The 16,400-nt window shown below is 55.0% G+C and overlaps 1 protein-coding gene across 2 annotated transcripts in view; it reads right to left on the reverse strand.

Annotated features, from left to right (window-relative positions):
* HHATL (hedgehog acyltransferase like) overlaps positions 1-4,670 on the reverse strand; it is a 36,840-nt gene extending 32,170 nt beyond the window's left edge. For both annotated transcript variants that reach the window (XM_048836942.2, XM_048836943.2), the window contains exon 1: positions 4,409-4,670. The gene's annotated coding sequence lies outside the window, so the exon portion shown is untranslated. The remainder of the gene's footprint in view (positions 1-4,408) is intronic.
* Between the last annotated feature and the right edge of the window lie 11,730 nt (positions 4,671-16,400).

Genomic DNA, 16,400 nt, shown 5'->3' on the forward strand with positions numbered 1-16,400 from the left:
TGAGTCACTGAATGAGTGACTCTGCTAACTGGGTAAGTCCCCTCCAGGGGAGAAATTCACCAGCTACTACTGCTAATGGGCACGTCTACACAGCCCATGGTTCCCAGCCCGGGCTAACAGGCTTGGGCTAGCGGGGGGGCGCGCTAAGAAGAGACAGCGCTTTGAAGTTGCAGTTCGGCCAGAACCAAGCTCAGAGTCCCATTGTCGTAGGCCCTGTGAGCAAGAGACAGTCCCTGCCCCACAGAGCTTACAATAGCGGGAGACCAGCCAGCCAAAGGAAGAGGAAGGAAGTACCCTGTGACAGATGGGCAACTGAGGCACAGAGAGAGGAAGTAACTTGCACAAGATCACCGAACGCCGTCCTGCCTCTCGGACAGCTTTGACTGAACAAGCAATGCTGCCCGTAGCTACTCCCTCAGCGGTGTCTGGACAAATGATGCATGGAAGGCGATCAGGTTATCAGACAAGCAAATCCACTCAGAGCAGTTACCAGCTGGTCACTAAATCTCTCCAAGCCGTTGGAAACCACATTGCAATCATACCCCCTCCCCCACGAGATCCTGCCCTCGCAGCCCTTCAAGCAAGGTGCTGGGCAGATCGGCCATGGGGAGGGGGGCTGTTTAGATACAAATGTTCCAGTCTCTGATCCCAGAATAGGGAGTGGGGAACACAACATACAGGAGTCCCACTTGAGGGCTGCAAGGTCTTGATGGCTCTGGAAGCTCTAAGTCCAGCCCTGAAAAAATCTGACCCTGTTTAACATGACAAGATACACATAAAAAATCTAATACCCTTCCTTCGACTAAATTGCTTAACAATGCAGAGGACACTACCAGGGACCTGCTGCAGATGACACATTGTCATTGGTAACCCTACCTTGCCTGTATATTGACAAGGATACCAAGTACATTACCTGTTACACACCGTTCATTGCCACTGATGCTGCCGGTGACACACACTACACACTACACTGCCAAGGATGCAATAGCTTCTCGTCCATGAGTGTGTATGCCAGCTACGTCCCGTACCTAGCATCCAACATGCGGTGTGGATATCAGCTATGCACTGTTATCCGCTACACCCAGGACACGCGGGAGTGTCTTGCCATGGGACTTACTAATACTGAACCAGTCAATGAATTTCGGGAGAGGGCGGGCTGTGTGCGTACATCGCATTGTACCCAGTGGTTCGCGCGCTCCCTCGGAGCTGGGCGACTCAAGTTTGGAGCCCCAGTCTAGAGCAGAGACAGGAGCCTGACTCTCCTACATGCCAGAGGCGTGCCCTAGCCCTCAGGCAAGAGGACTGCCTTCTCTTTCTCACCTGCTCTAGGCATAGTGAATGAGAAGCCCCAGCAGGAGAGATGGAGAAAGGCTTTCCCCCCGGGATCCCCGAGGGCCCAGTGGTTTGGGCAGTCAGCTGGGAGCTTTGGGTTCCAGTCCCGGCTCCGAATCAGGCAGAGCAGGATTGGAAAACAGGGCGACTGCTTCCCAACTGAGTGCCCTACCCACCAGGCTATGGGCTATCGCAGGGCTCTCTACCACGGGAGACAGGACCAATCTGGCTTAGGCTCAGGAGGGTTTACAGCTGAGAAGCCCAAGCGGAGCAAGGTGTCTCCCTCCAACCCAGAGCTAGAAGCCTTAGCTACCCTGGAGGAGCAGTGCTTAGGCTTCACCCATTCCCTGGGCATTTCCCGCTGGCTTGCTTCAGCAGCACCCTGCTCAGCTCGCTGGCATCTGTGCTGCCCAGTCTGTGCCCCCCAACAATGCCTGGGGAGCCCGGATGCCCAGCGCGGGGCTGTGAATTCCATGGGGCGCCTGGAAGCTGGCTGCTGTGGCAGTGAGCGCTGGGACGCCTGCGTCCCCTTGTGGGGAGAGCCCCTGCCCTCTCCATGCCCCTCTGCCCACCGGTTAAATGGGGCCAATGGCATTTTCCTGCCTCCCCACGGGGCTGTGAGGAGGAATGAAAGCCTGTGAGATGCTCCATGTGTGCAGCCGGAGGCACCCAGTGGCAACGATAGGGTGGCCTGGTGCCCGGTTTCCGACCGGCGTGTCCGGTTCAAAAGGGGACCTGACAATGTCTGGTCAGATCTACTGACAGGACACCCGAAGTCCGGTTACTGTGAGCAGGGGAGGCACCAGGTCATCACCCGCTCCAGCCCCTACTCAGCCGGGGCTGCCTCCTACCTTCACTGCGCGGCTCCAGCTCCCAGGCCTGATTCCACAGGCAAGTCCCTCCGGACCCGGGCAGGAGGGTTGGGGGTGGGAGGGGAAAAGCAGCGAACTATGGGGGGTAGGGGGCAGAGGAGTGGAAGGGGGCGGGGCCTCAGGAGAATAGGCAGGGCAGGGGCGGGGCCTCAGGGGGAGAGGCGGGGCCAGGGAGGTTCCAGCACTCCTGCTGAGTGTCCAGTTTTAAATATTACCAAGTTGGCAACCCTGGGCAATGAACGGGGGATAGCGGGGTGCAGAGGGTCATCTCCGTCATAGGCCGGACAGGAAAGAGGAGCCAAAGAACCTGCAGAGAAGTGATGCTGACGGGAGACGATGCAAAATCAGTGCAGTTCGGGCTGGGAGCCAGCCTGACGCTGCTGGAAGACTGGGATCCATCCCCGGCACCTCCTTCCCAGAGCAATGGGAGGCCGCCTACACTCACTCCTAGGCTCTGCTCCTGGGAGAGGAGCCACTGGCTTTGGGGGCGCCTCGTGGCACTCAGTGGGTTTCTGCAGCGCGCCGCTGAGCTTGGTGGGGGGGTGACCCGTGCTGACAGTCTCCAAACAATTGCCATGCAGAAAGGCCGGGCATCCCGCAGAGGGGACTCAGGAGTCTGGCTGGGGGAAGGGGGCATTCAGCTGGCATACCAGGCTGGGCTTCCTGGCAGCGAGGTGGAACAGTCTCCCAAGGGATGGGCACGTTCATAACCAGACGAAAGTACTGGGGAATACAGCGGAGGGCCCAGTCCTGGGCCTGCAGGAGGATTCAGCGCCCTAACACGGCAGCTGTTTTCCAGTGCTAGTTGCCCTGCAGCAAGGCCCTTGCAGTTTTGTCCCTTATGAATGAGCAGGACAGGATCCGGGCCCAATTCTGTCCCCCGGGGTCCCCTGCTGCCTTCAGGGTGCTGCCGGGGAGAATGCAATGAGGTTGCATGGGTATAAACCAGGGCGGACTTTGGCCCCGGCTGCAGTGATCACAATGAACTGAATAGTGCTGCTTGGTTATTGGGAACCATGCGGAACCCACTGCTAGCTGGAGATGGTGTTTTGGCAGCTGGACGGCCCCCCGCAATCACTGAGTGTTGCTGCAGGGGCCTGGATCATTACAATGGGGTCCTGCGCCTTTTTTCTTATGAGACTGGGTCAGCACTTACATTGCACTTGTCAGCCACACATCTCAACATGCCCTGCAAAGAAGGTCAGCACCACTATCCCACTTTGCATATAGGGAAACTAGGGCACAGTGATGGGAAGTGACTTGCCCAAGAGCACCCAGCAGCAGAGCTGGGAGTAGGACCTGGATCCCTTGAGTCCCAATCTGGCGCGCTAGCCACTAGGCCCCATTGTGTGTCTTCCAGCCTGCAGTGCAAGACCACTTCTTATGGTCCAGTGCCTTTGCTTGGCACTAACTAGTTTTAACCCACTTGGAGAGTGTGCTTGGTGTTTTGTTCCTCCTTGTGGACGTCTCTTTAATCAGGCCCCCCACTCAGCACGACTGTGCCACTTACAGGGTGTTTTTCAAGGGCATTCCAGGTATTGATCCCAGCAGGGTCGGGCGGGAGAAGGTTAATGGAGCAAAGTTACGTAAACGGGAATGCAATGCCCCCGAAGCTGGTCTGAGGCCGAGGTGGAAAAAAGCCTCAGTCTGCAGAACACAGAGCCCTTTCCAAATTTAGCTCAGCGATTGCCCTCTCTGCAGCTGCAGTCCTCTGTGACAGCACCTGGTGCCTGTCCCTGGCTGCAGTGGGGCTCAGCTCCCGCTTTGCAGGTATGTGAGTGCACAAAGCCATGCACAGGTAGCGAAGCGTGCCCACTTCCCTGTCTCCCTGCTCCGCTCTACACCTGGGAGGCGCTCGGACGTGCTAGCAGATGTGCACTTCGCACGCTATGGCCACGGCTTACGGTTGCGTTACCGGCACTTCTACACTGTGGCTGAATCTTGTTGCAAGCGGTCGCTCTTACACACAGCGCTTGCGCCATGTCCAGTGAAAGCAACCCGTCCTCACGTCCCATCCACTGCAGCTGCAGTTAACAGTATCCTCCAGCCACAGACACAGAAAGACAGTCAGCTCCACCACGGTGCCAGGGACGGGTTGCAATCACAATGCAAGAAGGGGTGAGCTCGCCCCATGCAAATAAGTCGTTTAACAATGACCTGATTCACTTGCCTCCTTTTTTGACATGCATTTCCCTGCAACTGACCTTGACAAGCAGTTGGCACAATGCAGCACCGCCTCGGATCTCAGAAGTGAGGCAAAGCAGGGGGATGGACGATTCCTTTGGAAATCCAGATCCCAATACTGTCAGTTGGGTGGGAAGGAAGAAATAGCAAGTTGTCCTTCCGCTACGGCATCTGTCTGTCCGTCCGGTGGCTCTTTGGTTTTTTTGGCTGCCAGTCCCCCCCTGGGGTGGATCTCTGGAGTGAGTTGAGCTGGGAGTTGAGTGCGGAAGGCTGGAGATAGTTTTATTTTAGATCAGCACTACAGAGGGGGGTTGGTTCAGAAGCTGCCTGTCAAACAGCAGCAGCAAAAGTTAATTCAGGGCAAGTGGGGGAGGATGGAGGAGGGAGAAGTGGAGGCAGGGCTGGCAGCCTAGGGCGACAGTCTGGGCATGTGCCAGCTGGATATCAGGTCCCTTCTCGCACTGGGGGCTGGTTAGAGTTTTACCTCCAGGCTTCTGGGTCAGTGGTATCCAATTGCTGCCCCTGGCGTGGTGTTTCTAGGGCAGAGAGTGTTACTGCAGCCTGACCTTCCGAGACGGGCTCACGCCCGGGCTAACCAGCCCACCACATTCACCCAGCAGCTCAGCAAAAGGCCCTTAGCTCACGTCGTACCACGGGCCACAGATTGAGGCCCCCACCCTGTCATGCGGTTTGTAAGGGTGGAAGCCTGCGCCTGGGTGGAGCCCAGTTACCTTCAGCGGGGCCTGGCGTGGGTGCAGGGAAATGTCTGTGCAGAGTAGCGTGCAGGGTCGGGGCCGTATCTGCTTACCAAGGGCTGCTGGGACTTCCCGCAGTTTGAAATTGGACTTTGTGCCAATGTGTGCGTAATGCAACCAGGTGAATCTAGCCTGGTTCCGGCCTCCATTGCAAACCTGGGGTAGTGTGGCTCCGACACTCACAGGCGTAGGAGCCCAGGGGGCCAAATTTCCAAGAGGCATCCGTGGAGGGGGAAGCTTCGCGCAGCTCTGGATTCTCGCATCTGAAACCCCCAGGCGCTGGCAGCCTGTGGGTCAGACGCTGCACCAGGCAGGGGGAAACTGTCCCAGAATGGCCTCTCCAGCACTGAAATGGCCAGGGCCAAATGCAACGTGGGAGCCAGACCAATAACTGCACGGATGCTGTGTCAACTTCCCCTGCGGCTGAATCTGGCCCAGAAAACGCCACCTGACCATGAAAGTGGCACTAAGGCCTCAGCACAGCCTAGCCATCTTCTCTGCTGCCGCGGCTTCGATCTCTTCTGCCGAGCAGCCAGGCAGGATATGAGAAGTGACAGGACCCTGGTCAGCCCAAAGGTCCATCGAGTCCAGGGTCCTGTCCTCTGACAGTGGCCAGTGCCGGGTGCCCCAGCGGGAATGAACAGAGCAGGTCATCCCCAAGTGATTCATCCCCTGGCGCCCATTCCCAGCTTCTCATTCTTGTTGGAATCGGTGTTGTGTAGGTCCTGCACAAACACAGAGACAGGCCCTGCCCCAGGAAGCTGACGGGCTATGCAGACTCTACTTCTAAGTTGGCAAGTGGATACGACGATCAGCCAGGAGAGCCCACGATAACCACGCGATGATTCTGATCAGCACTCACAGGAGGGAGGCCACGGATGCAGCCCCCAGAAGGACAATGTCCCCCGAGTCGTCCCTGCCCCTGTCTGCGTGACTCCGTCCCTGCTGGCGTGACCTCGCACGTGACCGCACAAAGGATGCTCTTTTGCTGAGCGTGCCAGAGGCGTGCGAGGGTGTGCCACACAGCGGATGCTGTTTTGCAGAGGGCGCAGAGTGTGCTGGGAGCATGCGAGGTCATGCCACACAGAGGATGTCATTTTGCAGAGCGTGCTGCCCTGCCCCCCCACCATGGTTTGACATGTGGCAGGTGAGGTCAGCACCCGCTGCATGACAACCTCTGTACGGGATACCAGACACAATCAAGTCTGGTTTTATATCAGTACCGGACAGGAGCCAAACCAGACACAACCAGGGCCGTGTGGCTTGAAACTGGCCGAACGGCCTGCCGAATTCAGAGCACGCCCGCTGCTAACCTGTCGCACCTGCCTGGTTTTAGCTTTGCTTACTGCCCTCACTGGTGTAGAGTATGGCTCCGAGGCTCGCTCTTAACAGCATGTACGGCACGTGGAAAACAGGGAAAGAGGCTGCACCAGATCAGGACTCAGCGAATTAAAATTGCAAATAATAACAACTGGCTGGTGATGCTACAGATGCTGTTAGCCAAGTGAGGGGCTTCTGGCTTAAACCTCAAACCCAAGGCCCTGCCAGCTCTGCAGGGACGTGATTTGTTGCCACTGAACCTTATGTGGGGGGAGCATGAACAGACATACATGGCCAGGAGCCAAAGGCCATTGCAGTCAATGGAAAGACACCCCCACCCCACACTGGCTTCAGTGGGTTTGGGATCAGATTTATAATCCCCACTGAGATTGGTGTCCTGTGAGCTACTGAGCGAGGGCGTCAGTGGGAGCAAAGGACGTATTCAGCACCTTGCAGAGCTGGGCCCGTTGTCCTGCCCCCCGAGTCGCTTAGATGCTAAGGGCCCAATCCGGTGAGCACTCTCAGTTACAGCTCCATGGGAACTGGGGGGTGGGAGGGACAGCACTTTGCAGGAGAAAGCCCTAAGGGGCTGCACCCCTCTCTCATGCTGCGTTGTCACTGCTGTATGCCCCTGCCCCCTTTCTGTGGCGCTCACGCCGGCTGTCACAGCCACAGCTGGGCAAGTGGCTTCATTGCGCCGTGCCTCGGTTTCCACCTCTGTAAAGACTGTGGAGAGACTCGGTGCTTCCCAGCCCTTCTTCCCACGGGCGGTGCCTATCAATGTGGGGAGAGTGCCAGAAGCTCCCTACGTCACTGGAATCCCCTAGCTCTGATCCACTGCCCGAGACCAACCTTTAGTTGATTGGACTTTGATTAGAAGAGATTTTAGCATTTGCCTTAGCAAAGCAACGTGGGAATGGCAGCTCCAGTGACCTTGGTCCAGGTCATCACAGGATCCCTTCGCTTCCGTGGTTCTTTTAAAGAGAGGAAGGGCCATGTTCTCAGCTGGCATTAATCCTTGCCACCCCCTCACACTGGCTGATCCCTAGTGTCTATTTACAGCAGCTGTCCTTGACAGCCTGTGTCTCTGTCCCTTTTCTTTGCAGGCAGAGAACTCAAAGTCTAACTCAATTGCTCGGGAGAGCTTGTAACTAGAGGAGTGATTTTTCCCCTCTAAAGGGCTAACAAGGGGTTCGCCCCTCCTGCAGACCTTGGAAGGTCCATAGAAAGGGGCGAGGAAAGCTGCTTGATCTGTGCCCCCCCCCCCCGCCCCCAGCCTCCTCTTTGTAAAGCACTTTGATGCAAGTTCAGAGCTATATGTGCAAGGGATGTTAGTTACTACCAGAGTCAAGTGAATTTTCCCTTCCAGTTACCCCGTGTCTAAGATGAGTAGGAAGCTACTGGAGACTTCTTACATTTCTGTGGCATCTCCAGAATGATTACATCTGCCCTTGCCGTTCCATTCTTGGTGTGAGCCAGTCCGATCCGCCTCTCTGAGGCTATTTGGATGTTATATATCCTTTAGTTTCTTATCTTGCCAGTTGCACAGACAGCAAGTTTGGGACTGATTTGGGAGGATCAAAAGCTTCTGTGTCTGTCTGGGCTCTCTGATCCCCAGCACTGCCGTGGGGGCAGGGATGTGGTTTCAGGCTGGAGTGGTATCGCGAAAGAAACTGGAACAAAAATGGTGCTGATTTCATGGCTTTCCCTTCCCTCCCAAACATCTCCTGCCGTCTGGCTGCAGTACATGGTGCATGGGAGTGCACACAAACAGCCAGCGATACCCTGCCTTCGGGAAACAGGGCCAGATTCTGATCTTCGAGACAGTGGTATAAATTGGGAGTAATTCCACTGTCACGCCATAATTGCACAGGTAACTGAGATCAAAATCTGCCCCGTACTGGGTAAGGGATCTGGGACAGGACAACCAGCCCTGTGGAATTAGAGGGGGAGACCATTGTTGGAGTCAAGGATGTGCTAATCTCCCCAGAAAACTCAGCCTGAGGATTCCCTGCTTGCACACCTTGGGTGTATGACAAATGGTAGCAAGCTCACTGTGCACACACTTCACTAGGTTATGACTTGGGGAGCCTCAAGCTAAGCGGGGAGGCGAAGGAGAGGGAAAACAGCCCAGCCCTGCTGAAAATCGGGGCCAAGAGCACTTTCTGCCTCAGTTTCCCTGTTTGTGTATTAGGGCTAATAATGCTTCCCTAACTAACAAGCACTCTGCGGAGCTTAATTAATTCCCATTTGTCAGGCCTCAATGGGGAGGATTCTAGCAATGCAACGTGCTGGTAGACACACGCCCCACCGTGCCGGGACTCGTTACTTTGATGCAATATTGAAAGAGACCCTGCACTATCACAGCAGGTGTGTGTGTGTGTGTTGAATGCACACTCAGCACTAAAGTAAGTGTGCCCTTATACAGAGAGGCCCAGAGCCTCAAAGGTATTCAGGTGCCCAATTCCCACTGAAATCATTCAGCTGGAGTCGTCCGGAGCAGAGCGCTAAGAAATATTTTCAAACCCGCAAGAGCCCCAGCATCTCCGTGGGGCTGAAAACCCGAGCCCTGGCGTGCCCTGTGGGATTGAAGCCCTGAATGCTGGTGGCCTCCCAGCCCCGCGGGGCTAAAGCCCCGAGACCTCCTGCCCCCCACAGCTGAAGCCTGGAGTCCCCAGTGGGAGATGGGGGGCTCTGGGAAATAATCTCTGAGAAGTTAAGCACTGAATGGGGAGTTAGACGCTTAAATGCCTTTGAGGAGCTGGGCCAGAGTTGCCATCAGGGAGCACAGGAAGAAATCACCCTGTATAATGGATGCTGTATTAAATTCCTGCCCGGAGGAAGTCAGAGCATCAGACCTTGGCATAATTTACTGTGTACTTAGAGGAAAAGTAATTAAGATAGCTACACCGATAAGCTAGGGAATACAGTTTGTCATGCTGTAGGTGTCTATGGAGAGCTCATTTTATCGACAGCATCTCGAGTTATGTCCAGCAATGGCAATATGTCAAGAAACCGTGGACAGCAGCAAACTAACACCAGGAGAGTCTCATGGCACTGAATGCCGAGGAAGGCAGGGGACTGGCAGATTTCCCCAGCAGAAGGGGTGACAGGCCCGGCATCTCCCTATGATGCAGACCAACATTTGCCCTCCCTGTACTGTCAGAAGGGCGGCACATGTCGCATACAGGGTTAATGGCCCGGGTGCTGCCAGGGGTCTAAGGTTAACACCATGGCAGGGGTGTCACTTAACGGTGCGAATGGAGCAAAATTCTTTAAATCCGGGGTGGGTGCTTGTAGAGGAAAACCACAAATAGCTCCGTGAGCCAAGATATAGACCAGCACAGGTCTCATCCACTGGGCTCCATTGTGCAGCTGGGGCGTGTTGTATTAATTTAGCTGGAACATCTGGGCTAGCGGTGCTAATATAACCCGTCACTGTCCACCATTAACCAGTGTTAAACAAGGTTTGGGGTTTGGGACACAGAGATCCCCAGCCTGCTTAGCACTACGGCAAACCCACCGTGAACCAGCCTTTTAACCCTTTCCGGATGATACAAGTAGGAAGGAAAAAGGATTTGAAATGTAAAAGAAGGCTTTTATTTTACCAGCATCTCTTGTTCCCGTTCCCTTTAGCTGGAGAGACAAAACCCCTTGTTTAACAGGCCCTACGGTGGTAATAAAACTGGCAATAGCTGGCTTTAGGGGGCACTGAGAAGAAGGTAGATAAGAGCGGTTGGAGCGGTCACTGCAGCTGTTGTTAAAGTCCAAGCCCATTGCCTTTCAAACACACCGAGACACAAAAGGGGAAATGAACAGCGCAGAGAACCTGCAGCTTGTGACGCTGGTGCTCTCTCTCACTTGCAACCTCGCTGCTGGAAAAACAGCCTTAGCACATGGGCTGCTCAGGCACTCTGAGCCCTGACCAACTCGTACCAGCTGTTTAGGGCATGGCTTTTCCATGGTCACAGGCTTATAGGAGTGTGGCAGAATATACAGTCTTGGCAGGCTAAGCCAAGCTCGTATTAGACGGAAGGAAAAAGGCGAGAGAGAAGAAATGAGGTGGGGAAGGAAAAGGACACACTGCTGGAGGGAAGGGGGAGGAAGAGACAAAGTTTCACATCCCAGGTGGTGGCTGGGATTCATCTGGTGCTGGTAAAGGTGGTGCCACCTGGGTCCCACTCTTTGGCCCACTCAAGACATCTCTCGGGATTAGGATGAAGATGGTCTGGGCGGGGTCCTGGGAGACCGGGCGGGCGATGGCAGCCATGATGGCGAAGTTGCTCCAGAAGCCAACTGTTCTCTCAAAGGCTCTGGCTTTAAGGCCCCGCAAAGGCGTGCTGGGTGGACTAGCTCACCCCCTGCATTAGTCTGTCCACTAATTAGGCCTAGTTTCCAACAGTCCAATGATGGTTCACTGGTTTCTGGTTCCCCACTTTTCTTGTTTACAAGGCATGAGTGTAGCACAGCCCTGGCGTTCTAGCAGGAGCCCGTTTTGTTTGCGCTAATTCAGGCTTTGTCTCCCGGGCTGTTTGTGCCCACCAGCATTTGCTATTATAGGTTATAGTGTCATCATCTGAACTTGCACTCGCTTTTCACACATGCGCTCACCATTAGGTCCCTGTGTAGGCCCACTTATCACACCCGCGCCCCATCCCAGGGAGGAGACAAAGGCTACGGTGAAGTTCTCAGTGACAGTATAACGAGCTGGAGCCAGAAACAGCAAATCAGCTGCATCAGCTCCATCACCTTGGCCCTCCCTTCACCCGCTTTGTAACAGAAACATTGTGCCAATGAGCCCACAAGAAACCCTGGTTAATTGCTGGAACAGGTTCCAAGTTTACTGAACTGCATAGGTTTTAACTCTCGTAACAGTACTCTCCTGTACTGCACTCAGCCTTGCAAGATACAGCCACCCCCTAGCCCTAGTATAAGGCTCTCCCGTCGCTTTCCAAAGGCTCATTATCCCCCATTGTATAGCTGGGGAAACTGGGGCACGGCAAGGTAATAGGATTGGCTCAAAGCCCAGTTCCCCCTCTGTTCATCCCCTAATTGTTTCATGACCAAACTAAGCCACAAAGTTAAAAAAGAAAGGAAAACGTCCTAGTAGGTTCGTTCCTGGTGGGTTAGAAGCGCCTCACACGGCCGCACAGCTAGCTGGCTTCCATCCTCTATACTGGCGAGGGTGACTTTCAACCGCGCTACATGCAGCAGACCAAGCGGGCGAGTGCCTATGCTCGCTACTGCCCCCCACTGGATGGAATCAAAGCTGTGGACTGGCATTCTGGATTCTGCACCGTAAATCCACTGTAAATTTTGTTACAGTGGATAATCTGAGAGGCCCTTTGCGAGCCTCTTGGATGAATGACACCGCATAAATGGAGGACGACTTGGTAGATTTTCATTAAGCCCCGGGAACCGCGGCAGTAAAAATCATTTAGCTTTAATTTATGGATCAGGCCATTTCAACCCCCCAAACTTTATTTCTAATAGAACGTGATTTATTTGTAATGTGACTAACACTCCTTCCTCGGTGCGGGCGCCTGCTTTATTACCCCAGGGCTGGTGCTTTAAAACTGATGGGGATTTACGGCTTAGGCTGGCCCACTTTTTAATTTTTTTATTGCACATGTACGCTGAGTCCCCGCTCCTGGAGGCAGCCTGTTATGGGAAGTCGTGAAGTTGTGGGACCCCAGTGACAGCTAACTGACCCGGATGGGGCGGCGCGGCAGGGAGCCCTGGATGTTAGTGGACTCAAAGGGATGGAAAACACACCAGGGAAGACTCTGTTACCATCAGGACTGCAGCTTTTGCAGCAAAAGCAGGGGCGTTGGCATTCTGCACTGAAAGGAAAATACCTTGGTGCCCTCTCCTTGGCTGCACAGTGTTTCGCCTTGGGGGTTAGAGGACACCAGGGCACAGTCCGTAGGAAGGCATGGGCCAGATTCCCAGGGAGCAGCTTACATCTCACTTATTTCCCGGCTGTAGTCTCCACCACAGCCCCTGTACAAATTAGAGCACCCTAGAGGCTGGCTGTAGTAACTAAGTGCATGTTCATACACTGCAATGTAAGCCTAGGGTTCGAATTCAGACACAAGCCTAACCCTCCCTGCCCTGCCATCTACAACAATCCCGCACTCACCCAAGGCTCGGACCCAGGGTCCCAGGACCCCATAGTGATAGCATGGCTGAGCCTGAATCAAGCTGGGGCCCGGGGTTCAAGCCTCTATTGCTTTGCCATGTAGACACAGCCCAACTGGCTTTGTGCCCTGGAAATCCACCAAAAGTATCCCACAGGCTGACCTTCTTTGTCCTTGGGACAGTCACGTGTTCCCCACATGCACCAAAAAGGGCTGGAGCAGCCCTATTTTGGGTGGGCACTAGGAAGTCTGCGATATGGTTGGCCAGACTGGGGCCCACGTACTGCAGTGCGGCTGCTGAAGCCCCAGATTGGGATTCAGGGGGTCAACAATTCATAACCTGGGATGTGTTGTAGACAGTCAGGCCCTAGGTTAACACAGCCAGGGGCTGCTAACTTGAGTTCTGCTAACTGGGCTGACACTGTTGTGTGGCCAGACCCTAAGGGACTGTATGCTGAGCCGCATGGGTGCAGAGCAGAGCTGCACTCCACCACCTATGCTGTGGTGGGTACGTTGTGGATCGCCGGGATCTGGCTTTACCAGCATTGTGTCGGCTGAGAGCTCTCCCACGCCGGGATTAAGCTCACTGGAGCAGCGGGCCCAGCCTTGGGCTCTTTTGCCCACTGGGGTGGTGCTGCAGGTCTGCAAGAGAGGGGCCGAACCTGGCCCATACGTCACACCCAGACCCCTGTAGCAGGGCTAGTGGCGTTATATGATCTTGGGCGGACAGGACAATGGCTCACAGTAAATATTGAACCAACCCTTTTAATGACAGGTTTCAGAGGAACAGCCGTGTTAGTCTGTATTCGCAAAAAGAAAAGGAGGACTTGTGGCACCTTAGAGACTAACCAATTTATTTGAGCATGAGCTTTCGTGAGCTACAGCTCACTGTAGCTCACGAAAGCTCATGCTCAAATAAATTGGTTAGTCTCTAAGGTGCCACAAGTACTCCAACCCTTTTAAATTCAGATTAGTGCCACTCCTGTGGATGGCCAAGTTCAGGCCCTTGGATTTCATCAACTGGGGAAGCCGATTCAGAGGGAATGGGTCCTGTCCTGCCCTCCCTGCTGTTACCTTCTTTCCCCAAAGTCCTGAGATGCTACAACTGAGGGGACAGAGCAGATGGCAGCTACAGCTCCAGGGCCAACGGTGGCTGGGCCAGGGGGCCTGGGCAGCAGGGGTTGGAACAGGCAACATGGGGGCTTGATGGCTCCTGTCAGTGTCTGTCTGTCTTGTGTAAGCAGGGTCTGACTGAGCTCTCCCCCGCCGGCAAGCCACGGAGGGGCAAAGACTCAGGAGCCGCCTGTTTTCACATGAACACGGCTACTCTGCCTAGGTATCCAGCAGGCAGAGCAGCGTTGCCCAAAGTGATCCACTTTGTTGGGTTACAAATCAGTTTAGTACTGAATGCAGGGGTAGTGAAATGTTGCTATCTGTATTGTAGGAGTAAAGGGCAGCAGAACTGTGCGTAGCCTGTCCTGATTGTGGGGCTCAACCGCAACTGAAATGAACTTGCTAAGCCAGGGGGCTTGGATGCAGACCAGGTGCCCCTGCCAGGAGGTGTGGGCTCTATCCCAAAGCCCCAGGCATGGTTTAACCTGCCCCTCCCCACTGTTCAAAGACAGAGCTAAGCAGGGCTTCATGAGGCGTCTTTGGCTAAGTGCTCACTACAGCTGAAATCACTTGTGGGACAGCATTTCTGCCCAGCTTGCTTCAGCAATGAAGTTCCCCACTAGGAGCTGACACTGGCTGAGAGCATAGGTGCCGACGCCGTGGGTGCTCCGGGGCTGGAGCACCCATGGGGAAAAATTGGTGCGTGCTCTGCACCCACCGGCAGCCAAGCTCCCCACCCCGCCCCAGCTCACCTCACCTCCGTCTCCTCCTCTGAGCGTGCTGTCCCCGCTTCTCCTCCCAGTGTTTGCCGCCACGAAACAGCTGTTTTGCGACGTAACAAGCTGTGGGAGGGAGCAGGGAGGAGCGGGAATGCAGTGCCCTCAGGGGAGGAGGCAGGGAAGAGGTGGGGCTGGGGCCGGGATTTGGGGAAGGAGTCCAGTAGGGGCAGGGAGGGGGCAGAGTTGGGGCGGGGACTTTGGGGAAGGGGTTGGAATGGGGGCAGGGCAGGGCTGGAGGGCGTGAGCACCCACCGGCGCCAGGAGAGGTTGGCGCCTATGACTGAGAGCTGAAAATCACGAAGAACTGGGGGGAAACAACAAGAGACCAACCTGCAGAGGTCGCAGTAGAGAAGCGGGCCGCAGCAACAGGTGTGCAGTGCAGTGGCTGGCAGGGTGGCCAGTCAAGCAGCGAGTGGCCGGTGGAGTGGAACGGCGGCTAGCGGGGAGGCCACCGAAGTGGAGTGGTGGCTGGCGGGGTGGCCAGCCAGAGCAAGTGCTCAGATGGCGGAGCAAGCCAGGGGCCTTTTTTCCCCCCGCCACCCGCCAGGATGGGAGGAGACCTCACACAGATGCACCTCTGAAGCCTGGGGCCTCCCTGACCAAGGGCAACCACTGTGAGCGGGGTGTGGTGAGGGAGCAGCGAGGGGCACAGAAAAGGGAAAAACGGCTATTCACTGTCTCGTAACTGTTGTTCTTCGAGATGTGCTGTTCACGGCCATTCCAATCCGCTGTGTGCGCACCACGTGCACGGCAGCCGGAAGATTTTTTGGGCACGATGAAGGCGCGACTCCAGGGGGCGCCCAGACTGACCCTGTGGATGCTGCTAGTGGTACAAGCTTCCGGCTGCCGTGCACGCAGTTCGCGCACACCTGATTGGAATGGCCACCAACAAGCGCTCAGAGGACTTTGGATTGTAGAACTCAAGAACATGAGACAGACGACTCTGTCCCCACGCACTCGGGGGTGGGTGTCCGGCTCACTGGTTTATGATTAGAAATCCTACTTGTGGCATTTTCCCTAATTAATGTGGGGTGACTTCCCTCCTTTCATTAAAAGTTCCTTTTCTACACTCAGACTCTGTGCGGGCGAATGGGGAAGTATTGCCTCTCAGAGGTGCCCAGGGGTGGTGTGTAAATTTCCCAGCTTACTGGCTGGGGACTCACGCCGGTTCTGTGTTGTATTGTTGGAAAGGAAACCCTAGATATTGAACCTGGCCCTGGTTGCTGCCAATGCCCCGTGGCAGAAAGGTTATACTTGGATAAGCCCAGTAGTGCGTTTGTTTCTGGCACCGCTGTCCCTCTTGACTGATGATTCTTGTATGGCAGCTAAGCGGTGTGAGAGGTGGGAGGCAGGTCCAGGCGCAAATTCAGCACTGTGTTGGCTTGAAACAAACCACTGCCTTATGCAGACAGCTTACGCTGGCCCCACCTGAGCCCTGTTCTTATCAGGTGCCTGCCGGCTGTCCTGAATGAAGCTTGGCTGTGGGTGGGAGCAGCGTCCAGAATTAGCACTTCACGGACAGATGGACGAACCTACCCCCCGAGGGGTAATGAAGAGAACCAGTCAGGGAGTGAAGTAGGCAGGGTCCCTCCCGAGTGATCCCATTCATCTCAGCCACACAGCAAAGTATAAATGGGTGTTGTGGCCCCTGGGCTGGCATCCTGTTTATCGTGTATATCAAGGCTTGTTTGCAGAAACCACATTCCTTCCTTTGGAGGCCATGGTTTGAGCTGGAGTTTGATTTCAAAGGAAACAGGACTGGCCTGGTGGGCAAGCAAAGTAAGCAGTCATGGGGTAAGAGGGAAGGTGCTCTCATGGACTGGTAACTGGTTAAAAGATAGGAAACAAAGGGTAGGAATAAATGGTCAGTTTTCAGAATGGAGAGAGGTAAATAGTGGTGTCTGT

The sequence above is a fragment of the Caretta caretta genome, chromosome 2 (genome assembly GCF_965140235.1).
Source record: "Caretta caretta isolate rCarCar2 chromosome 2, rCarCar1.hap1, whole genome shotgun sequence".
Taxonomy (NCBI): Eukaryota; Metazoa; Chordata; order Testudines; family Cheloniidae; genus Caretta; species Caretta caretta.